This window comes from Pinus tabuliformis, chromosome 7, assembly GCF_031772625.1.
Source record: "Pinus tabuliformis cultivar Carrire ecotype Pingquan chromosome 7, CPIR1, whole genome shotgun sequence".
Taxonomy (NCBI): Eukaryota; Viridiplantae; Streptophyta; class Pinopsida; order Pinales; family Pinaceae; genus Pinus; species Pinus tabuliformis.
The window spans coordinates 934,592,779-934,603,143 of NC_142293.1; the positions used below are offsets into that span (position 1 = coordinate 934,592,779).

Consider the following 10,365-nt stretch of genomic DNA (forward strand, 5'->3'; position numbering starts at 1 on the left):
AAAAGAGTGGGCTAGGTCTGTACTCTTGTCTCCATTACCTGATTTTGTGGTTATCCTTGTATCCTAGTCCCGTGGGATCTCCTTTACTGGTGACTAGCTTTAGGGTTGGCACTACATGGCAAATCTCGATTTTGGTTGTGGTCATGTTTCCCGACACCATATACATCACTCCCTTCCACTTATTTTAGCCCCATTCGTCTCTTTTCACATTCGGGTCCACATGTGTCCACTAGGTCCACATAGGGTTAGCCTCTCCTTCCCCTTGTCCACACTTTGGGTTGGGCCTGGAATGATGCCCGGAGGTTGATGAAGCTAAAAAGAAAAGAAAAAACATCATTTGGCCACTGTCAACGGGAAATGCACCACAAAATGCAAAAGATGGTTGGGACATACATATTTAGCACGTGGGCAAAAATCAAACATGAGCTCTACCCCTTATCCATGGCCATCACCCTGGTTCCTATGGGCTCGAGATGAGCCCCTCCATCATTAAGGAACCCATGGTTGTCCCAATCCCTGGTGGGCAATGAACTGCTCCACCTTAAAGGGGTATCCGCTGCTATATATTACACAACATGCTCTCATCCCCTGGCGCCCCGAGCAATTAAGAAGAAAATCCAATCAAAGGCAAAAGGCATTGGAAGAAGGGTGGAAAAACAAAGGTCGAGGTAACTCATGTACCACGATTTTATCCCTCGTACACTCATATACCCAAGTGTGGGCTTTTCCCTTATTATAGTTGCCCTTGTACCACGACATTTGGTCTAGATGATTTCCTTGATCCCCTCTTTGTTCCATTATTATACCATTTGCCACCTACCACCTGAGGAATGTACCATGGACATGTGACCCCCTTTAAAGGTTGAAACCGCCGAATAGGGTCCTTGATTAACCCCTCATTGAGCTTGGAGACACTTGTACATGCCAAAGCCCGTTATGGAAGAGCATGCCACCATGAAGTGCCCCATTGATTCCAGAATTGTAAGCTCTTTTACTTGATTATTCTAATGATTTGTTGTATTGGAAGGCAAGGGGACACATTGGATCTTATGCAGGATTGCAGGTGAGTCTCCATTTGGGGTCTATACAGAGTCCTAGCCCTCCATAGGGCCACATTGGCACTTGTAGGGTGAGCATTGACAGCCATGGGCCTCCACCATAGCAAAGAGTACTTCATGGATCCCCAACACCACTCATCGATTGCTCATGTTCCACCTTTTGGATGAGGATGATGCATCTATTACACCATGCCCAACCACTTGCACCATACACTTGGAAGATGTTTTTGGGTCCAGATGAGGGCTTATGTCATCATCCTAGCCCCAATAGATGGTTTACAGGAATTTTCAATCTACTTGGAGACCCATGAGGATGTCCTTGTGTCCTTCACACCCAATAAGGGGCACCACAGGGATTTGCTTGGAAAACAAGGGGCCAACCCCTTGTCCACTATGTTTAAGGTAAATTCTCACATCATGGCACACTCAAGACTTCATTACGCCTCTTCAAAGGCCCAACGACTCACTTTATTGATCATTCAACCGTCTTGAAAGGCTTATTATTATGTTATTGAGCTATCTTGGTGGGCTTGTCACCACGAGATGTTATTATTGCACATTATTTTATTATTTCGAGCTCAATTAGGCCAAATTAGGCAAATCGAACTCATTAGTGATTATATAAATAGAAGTGAGATGATTCATTTCATCATCATCCCATGGATTGAGATTTAGTAGCTCTTGAGAATTTTGCATTCCCTTTGGCAGACGAGTTTTGGATGTGATGGATGAATTTTTATGTTTAGATCTATTTCTCTTGTCTTGGAGCTTCATTAGTGGCACAACATGATGATTGGATATACTCTTTTATACATGTAAGTAATGTTTTCATGCTTATTCTTGTTATTTACTTTGTCACATGAATGTTGTTGGGATTTTCGTTATACGAGTCTGAAATTTACTGCTTTCCTATGCAAAATTGTGGAAATTTTGATCTTTTATAGTGTTGCATCATTTGCATGGGCCATGTATGGATGGGTGAATGTTTCTAGAGATTATTTTGTTAAATTACATCTTGACAAGTCATCAATTATTGCATATCGAAGTATAAAGATCTCAAGTAGTTGCTCTCATGCCCTAAGGCCATGCGAAGCCGCTTGAAGACCTCCTTGATTGGGTAAACATATTCCAAACCATAAATTCTCATGACTCCATCTCTCCCAAAAGATAAGGCACTGGTCCTTCCATAGGTGGTCACTTTACACGCATATTTCTCTCACCTCTCCTCTCTTTGTAGGCCTAGCCTCCATAGGTCATCTAGGGCATCACTTATCTCATTTTCTAGACATCAAAAGACTTCGATCTCTTGTCCATAATTGCGTTAGGATTTCCTCTAGAGGTCCTCCAAATTTCAAGAAATTTCGACGGTGGGATCTTGAGATACTGCAAGCCCTAACGGTGGGATCTTGAGATACTGCAAGCCCTAGCTCAAAGATCCTTTCTTGCCCTAGGTTTCCCTTTGTTAGTGCCCTCCCTCATTGGGATCATTGCATTCTATTCTAAGAAGATTTGTCCTTTGATCCTCTTCCTTTCCACAACTAGGTCAAGCCCCTCCTTGGTTGATCAACTCCACTTCCATGACCTAATTCTGGGTCCACTTGGTCCCGTGTGGTCCCATGACTTTACAACTCCAATTCCACAAAGATCACATAAAAACCAACTCCCCATAAGGATTTCTAGGCCTAGGAATCATCTTTACAAGAAACATTCCCAAACCCTAGCCTCGAGAATCCTCTTAGGCCTTCCTAGAGAGCCCATCACCTTGCTTCCCAAGAAAGAAAGCCATACAATTGAGTCTCTCTTGGGAATTTGCCTTGGGAATCACCCTTCATCCTCTCATTGACACATTCATTATTGTGATTCCTCTTATACCAGGTCTCCTCCCATTGGTGAAAGTCCATAAAGAGCAAGGAGCCATAATTGAGGTGACAGTGGGCTATCGCTCCATTGTTGACCTTGACCTAGTAGTTGCTCTATAAGATCCCCTACTAGGACCCCTGCTAGTTTGAGCGGTAACAGTGCCTTCACACAACCTTCCCCAATGACATATCCCAAATATAATAGCTTTGTCGTGTTGAACTCACACTCAAGAGGCTTCGCAAATAGGGAATTAGCTGCCAATGTACTTAACACTTCATCAAGGTGTCAAAGATGCTATTCCCATGAATTGCTTATACTAAGATGTCATTAAAGAAAATCAACACAAATTTTTGCAACTACTTGTTGAACACATGGTTCATTCAAGACTGAAAAGTAGTTGGAGAATTTGACAACCCAAAGGGCATCACCAAGTACTCAAAATGTCCAAGTGGCACCTGAAAGTTGTTTTGTGCACATCCTTCTCTCAAACTCGAATCTAATGATATCTTGAACGAAGACCTATTTTGGAGAAATAGACCGCTCCATGTAGCTCATCAATACGCAGAATAGGATACTTGTTCTTGATGGTCTTCTTATTTAGTGCATGATAATCAATGCATACCCTCATAGTGCCATCCTTCTTCTTTACTAGGACAACAGAAGAAGCAAAAGGACTAGAGCTAAGCGTATATGTCCTACATCCAACAACTCCTGAATAGTCACCTCGTTCTCATCCTTGAATAGTTTAAGATGACAAATACATAACAATTGGCTTCTTGTCCACAAGCTTAATAACATGATCAAAGCCACGATCTTGATATAGGCCATGCGGTAGATATGAAAACACCACATTATTCTTATCCAACAAATCTTGTATGTGCACATGATACCCACGTTGTCCTGTATCGGTAGACCTTTCTAAAATGAAACACTGCACTGCCCACTTGGCCCTAAATGTTGAAAAACTCTCTCCATCCTCTTAGTTGTAATGACTCTAGGAGCATCTAAAGTTAAGCCCCATAATACCAGCCTCTTGCCATTTGTTGTGAAACTTCAATTGCATAGTCTTAAAGTTCATAACAAATGGACTTATAGAATACAACCACTAAACACCCAACACAACATTAGTATCCTTAATTCCAACCACATAAAAGCCATCAATAAGGGTGTAATTACCCAAAATTATACTCAACTACGGAACACGATGAACACAACACAACATCGGGCCACTTGCTATCAGCACCGAAAACCACCATGCTCCTCAACTTGCAAATCACATAAGACGAGTCAATGAAATTGTGGGTAGCCCCACTATCAATCAGCACAACAACTCATTGTCCCTGTATAACACCCTTTACTCTAAAGGCATTATAATGAGGAATGGTAGTGAGGGTTGCAAATGCACCATCTATTTGTTCCAAATCATCCAGGTTCTCATCTATACCTGTCTCTCCATCCATTTGCTCATGTTGCTCATCAGGAACTTGTGTCTCTTCTGACTCATCATCACTAGGCTCCTCAAAGACCTCAATCTAATGGGCCTTGCCTCTGCTTCTACACTTATGTCCAGGTGTCCAAGGCTCATGACAATCAAAGCAAAGCCTTTTTTTTTCTCAACTCATCCCTCGAATCGCAAGATGCACCACCAACTGGCCTAGACATCTCACTTGTAGATCTATTATACTCTGGCTTCTTTCCCTTCCTCTGTGGCCAATTTGGCAACAAGGGTCTATGCGTAAACTTGCTAAGAAACCTAACCTATGGTGTGGATAACTCCATATTCCTTGCACATTTAATAGCAGCCTGCAAGTTTATTGGATTAAAAGCTTTGACCCAACCCCTGAGAGGTTTTGGCAAGCCCTCTGAAGAAATCAATCTCTTCTCAATCACATCAATAACCATGGATGATAATCGTTGAAACTATGAAATATATGCATAAGTGTCCCAACCTATCTCAATTGAGAGAAATCTTCAGATTGTACCTCTGAATCCTTGCAGTCAAACCACTCTATCAATGTAGTGCAGAACTGATCATAAGAGACTATTGCACCATGTCCTTGTGTCACTAAACCGTGATACCACCATTCATGTGCAACTCCCTCAAGGTGAAGGGTAGCAAACTTGATGGCCTCAATCTCCTTCATCTGATTTAGGGCAAGATAAGTATCCAATTTCTGAATCCAAGCCCTAGCTGTACACTTGGATGATCCATCAAAACTTGGTAAGGATAGATGGCCCAACCTCTTCTGCAACCCATAATTTTGCTTCCCTTGGTTCCATTGCTTTTGCTTTGGCTTTGTGCGCTTTGTGACCTCCAAGTAGTCCTTAAAGGAGATGGCTGATTGAAAATTTGCCCCCAAAGCTTGATACTTAGCTAATATTTCAGTGTCCTCATTGTCCTCCATAGGTTCCCCTTGTGTAGGCTCATCCTCTTGTATAAAAGTAGGCATGAAAAGTCTAGATTGTGTTGAACTTGAAGGTTTGCTGGAAGAATGTTCAATGTGTTCTTCAACCTTGCTACTTTCCACTCCCTCTGTATGCACCATATTTCTTCCATTTGTTGTGTTTTGAGCCATCTAACTCAAATAAAGGTTATTCATTTGTAGTTGTTTTAACATTTTTGCTTCCAAAATTTTATTTTCATATAAAAATTAGGAATTATAACTATGAAAATTACTTGTTGAAATAAACACAAATCTAAAACTATCCTCTGAATTATATCTCCAAATCGACCTCCAATCATGAATGACAATTGCAACCTAGAAATGATGATGTGCTAGTGTCTCACAAACTGAAGCTCTTTTGTCGAAACACAGCCTTTTGACTAGGGAGAGCTCATATGTGTCTTTGAAACCAGGGATACTCAAGGTTGTTAAACCTTATGATAAAATTGGAAGCTACGGCCAAATTCCACCTTGGGATAGCTCATTTGATGGAGATGATGATTGCATTAAATTACTCTTTTCGAGAGGACCAAAATTGATATAAAGATCATCTCATTTGGACAAGCAGAAGTGTGATTTTGAATTTATGCCCACATATGTGCAAATTGTTCAGGTCGGCCACATCAACATGTAGGCTCAAAAAGCCTAATCGACATGTCTCTTCACCCTCAATGAATTGTATAAATACAAGTGACCTCACTCCTCATTTGGCAATCTTCATCACTCACACATTCTCTCTCCTTCTCTCATTGATTCGTACATCATTTGGCATTCTCTGTCTCTCCCACGTGTGGCACAAGGGGGATGAAATTTCAGGTCTGAATTACAGGGCCGAAAATTTCAGGAAATTCTGCAGTTTGACCAATGTTGACCAAGACCTTCAAGGCATCATTTGACTTCGATTTCTTGGGGTTATTTCTGTCTCAGCAGGCCACAACTTTTGGCACAGAAACCGAAGTTTTCTGAGCATTTTGACCGCAAAAAAATTCCAACAATTTTCTCACTCCTTTGACCGAGTTTGACTGGACTGTTTTGGCTGATTTTGACCATCAAGGAAGGCTGAGTTTGACTGTGATTGACCAATCACAAGAAGGCAAGTTTAACAGCTGTGTTGACCATGTTTGACTTTCTGGTTAAGGCTGATTTGACTGCAGATTTTGTCAGGGTTGTTTTGGCTTTGAATTTGTCAAGTCAATTTGACTTTTGTACTCTCTCTCTCTCTGCTGAACATTTTGATATAATAATAAGAAGATTCGATCAAAGAATTTTCCCCACATTGGGGTTTTTCCCTGGCATCCGCCAAATCTGGTGTCCTCTTGTCTTGGCTTGTCTTCTGCATTTATTTTATGTTGTTATTGTCAATGTGATTAATAGTTAACGTGATTGCTATTGGAAGACTAAATTGGAAATTGTCATTGGGCTGCTAAAGGAACATTGAAGTAATTGTGTTAAGCATAGAACATACCATTGTTAACTAAATTTAACATGGTATCAAAGCTTAGGTGAAGACAAAGCCCAAGCAAGAGGGAGAAAAGCAATCACTAAGAGTGATCTGTTGGACAAAACTATTGGACTAATGGCTACTACATCCTATTTCAAATCTGAGGATAAGCTCAATGACAAGTCTTACTATCATGCATGGAAGATGACTTTGGATTTAGCTTTTGAAGAGCATGATGTCATGGATTATGTGAAGGGAAGAGTGGTGTCCCATCACTAAAAGCACCTCGCTATTGGGAGGTCATGGGGTAAATTCTCCTCGACACTCACGGGGTTAGGCTATGCTAATAAGCCAACAAGAAGTGATCTATTCGGGTGAATCTGCCCGAATATTTCCCCAAAATATATATATATAAAAGCTTGGGTGCCTACTCACACACCATTCACCATAGCAAAACTGACCACTCGGCAACTGCCTCAGGATTTGATGGTATGATGATACACACACATATGCTTCATGCAGGAGGTCTCGAGGTCTATCCCTAGACTGGTTGCCTCCGTTGTGTGTCTCACTCAATGTCTCTACCAGGTCAGGCGCCATAATCAGTGCCAACTGATGTACAATGGGTCCACTTCACAAAATGCCACAGAGTGCCCAGGAGTTTACCTGCAAAGGTTTCCTTGAATAATAAATGTGTGTACTTTGTATTCATCATTTTCTGACTACTGCAAGATATGGCACAAGTGGTATCAGAGCAGTTCATTCTGCTGGTCTGTAACCAATTTTTTATTTTTTTTCCATTCGTGGCAGTGAACTGCTACTATCATCGATGACCAAAGTTTTCTAGCCACTTCACAAAATGCAACAAAGTGCCCAGGAGTTTACCTGCAAAGGTTTCCTTGAATAATATATGTGTACTTTGTATTCATCATTTTCTGAGTACTGCAAGATAAGTGGTATCAGAGCGGTTCAGTCTGCTGGTCTGTAGCCAAATTTTCTTTATTTCCATCCATGGCAGTAAACTACTACTGCCATGGATGACCAAAGTTTTCTAGCCAGTGGTCACACTTCCTGTAGGTGAAACTAATCCATTTTAACCAAGAGCCAATACTGATCAAAATAAAATACAATGAGTTTAGAAAGCACAATTCTAAACCTTCTATTTTTTGGACTTTAAGCTAATTATATGATTGTTGGTGAAATTGCAATTTTTGAAATAAATATATGGATTTAGTGCCCTAAAAACCTTTATTATACGGAGAAGGGATTGTGAAATTCTAACAACTAGAATTTCATCCAATCTTCTAAATTTATGGCCAAATTTTAGGGAAAACTGATCGGAAAGATGTTATGAAAAAAGGTTCAAAATTTTAGGCAAAAATGATCGGAAAGATGTTATGACAAAAGGTTTAAAAAGCAAAATGTTTAGACTACAATGTTTGGAAAAGGGCCTGGAATAACATCCATCATTAGCATTGTACATTGTTTTAAACCGAAAAAAACAGAGGTAGAAAAATAAAACATTGTGTAACCTCTCAAAATCAATGTTATAATTTGTTCTGCTGTGTAAAAAAGCGCTGAGAGCAATCGCTGTTAACTGTTATGAACATGAAAACGCAGCCAAAGAAATAAATATATGGATTTAGTGCCCTAAAAACCTTTATTATACGGAGAAGGGATTGTGCAATTCTAAGAACTACAATTTCATCAAATCTTCTAAATTTATGGCCAAATTTTTGGGAAAACTGATCGGAAAGATGTTATGAAAAAAAATTTAAAATTTTAGGCAAAACTGATCGGAAAGATGTTATGAAAAAAGGTTTAAAAAGTAAAATGTTTAGACTACAATGTTTGGAAAAGGGCCTGGAATATCATCCATCATTAGCATTGTACATTGTTTTAAACCGAAAAAAACAGAGGTAGAAAAACAAAACATTGTGTAACCTCTCAAAATCAATGTTATAATTTGTTCTGCTGTGTAAAAAAGCGCTGACAGCAATCGCTGTTAACTGTTATGAACAGAAAAACGCAGCCAAGGAAATAAAAATCCAAAGATAAAAAGGACTATGGAGGGATTGCTACCCTACCTGAGCGGAGAGGTCGTTGAGAAATATCTGAGTCAAAACAACAAAATCCAGCTGCAGCAATCAAATTGTGTCCTCTTAAGCTTTATTCAAAGCAGTAAACACCTGTAAGTTGCAATTATTTGCCAACCCGTAACCATCACACGTCCGACTGACCAACACTGTAACTACAAAAGATTCTCACGCGCCATCAGTTAGGTCAAATAATTGAAATGCCACTGTCGCATTTCGGGATGTTCCAGATGTCAGTGTGCCTAAGAGATTCGATTCCAGGTGAATTTTTTTTAAATATATATTATATCAGGGATATTCAGCCTTTCGTTCTATCATCTTATAATTTCCTGTGATTAGTTTTTTGGGTTTAATTTTCACCTTGGGAGGGAAGCTCCTTCCTTCGAGGAGAGCCATAACTTTTCCTTTAGCTTTTGCTTCTTTGGAAAACCATTCTTGGAGAGTTGGATTACATTTTGCTTTTGCGGAATGTACTTTACCTTTTGTTAATAAAATATGTTTTTTTAACATATTAATATATAATTAATATTACAGTTGTATATTTTAGTATAAGTTTTTTTAATTTTGTTGGTTTGTTTCTTGTTTTTAAATTAAAATAAATAAATATAATTTATATATATATATATAATTTTTTTTTATTTACGTCGATACCTGAAAATAATCCCATAATTTAATGTTATGTTTTTATATTGAGATGAATTGGTGAATTCTAAGGTGAATCAATTTAGGGAATTGAATTTAGAACTTCCATTTTTCACACTCACAGCCGCTATGATAAATTACTGGATTCAATTTTGAAACTCCAACTTTCACAATGTGATCATGGCGCAAATCAAATTACACCCTTAGATGGAAGTATATGTTGCATTTAAAATGTTTATAAATGTATTTTTTTTTCTAATGGGTATAAAAAATAATAATAAAAATTATTTTAAATTGATGAAATTGTAAATCATTAATATTTTTTATTTAAAATTTAAGAATATTCATTTTAAAGGTAGAAATTGTAATTATTAAATAAGTATATTGTATAATTTGGTTATATAGGGATATTTTAGAATGATGAATTTATTTATTTATTAAACTAACAATTTTATTAATTTAAAATTATAATTTTAGTTCAGATTAATTATAAATTGTTAATTAAATTTAAGGGTGGAAAAATTATTGTTATCTATCTTACTTAAATTTAAGGCTGGAGTATAAAATTTATTAGACAAATTAAATGTGAATTTAAAATTATATTATTATTATTATTATTTTATTAACGGTGTCAAATTCCACAAGGGGACATTTTTGACCTATTGTGATAAGGCTCAAGGAGAGGGCTCCCCAATTTTGGTGGAGTCTCCACTCTTAATGATTCATAAATTCATGATATATGTGACTTAGGATGTTGGATGTACTCTTAATAATATAGTGGCAAACATTATGTTGGATGTACTCTTGATATTATAGTGGCAGTC

The 10,365-nt window shown here is 38.4% G+C and overlaps 1 protein-coding gene across 4 annotated transcripts in view; it reads right to left on the reverse strand.

The window, feature by feature from the left end:
• The window catches only part of LOC149250709 (agmatine deiminase-like), a 270,021-nt gene extending 260,698 nt beyond the window's left edge, over nucleotides 1-9,323 (reverse strand). For 3 of the 4 annotated variants that reach the window (XM_089459210.1, XM_089459209.1, XM_089459207.1), the window contains exon 1: nucleotides 8,891-9,323. The gene's annotated coding sequence lies outside the window, so the exon portion shown is untranslated. The remainder of the gene's footprint in view (nucleotides 1-8,890) is intronic. The other variant, XM_089459215.1, reaches the window with a different exon arrangement.
• Nucleotides 9,324-10,365: the final 1,042 nt, after the last annotated feature.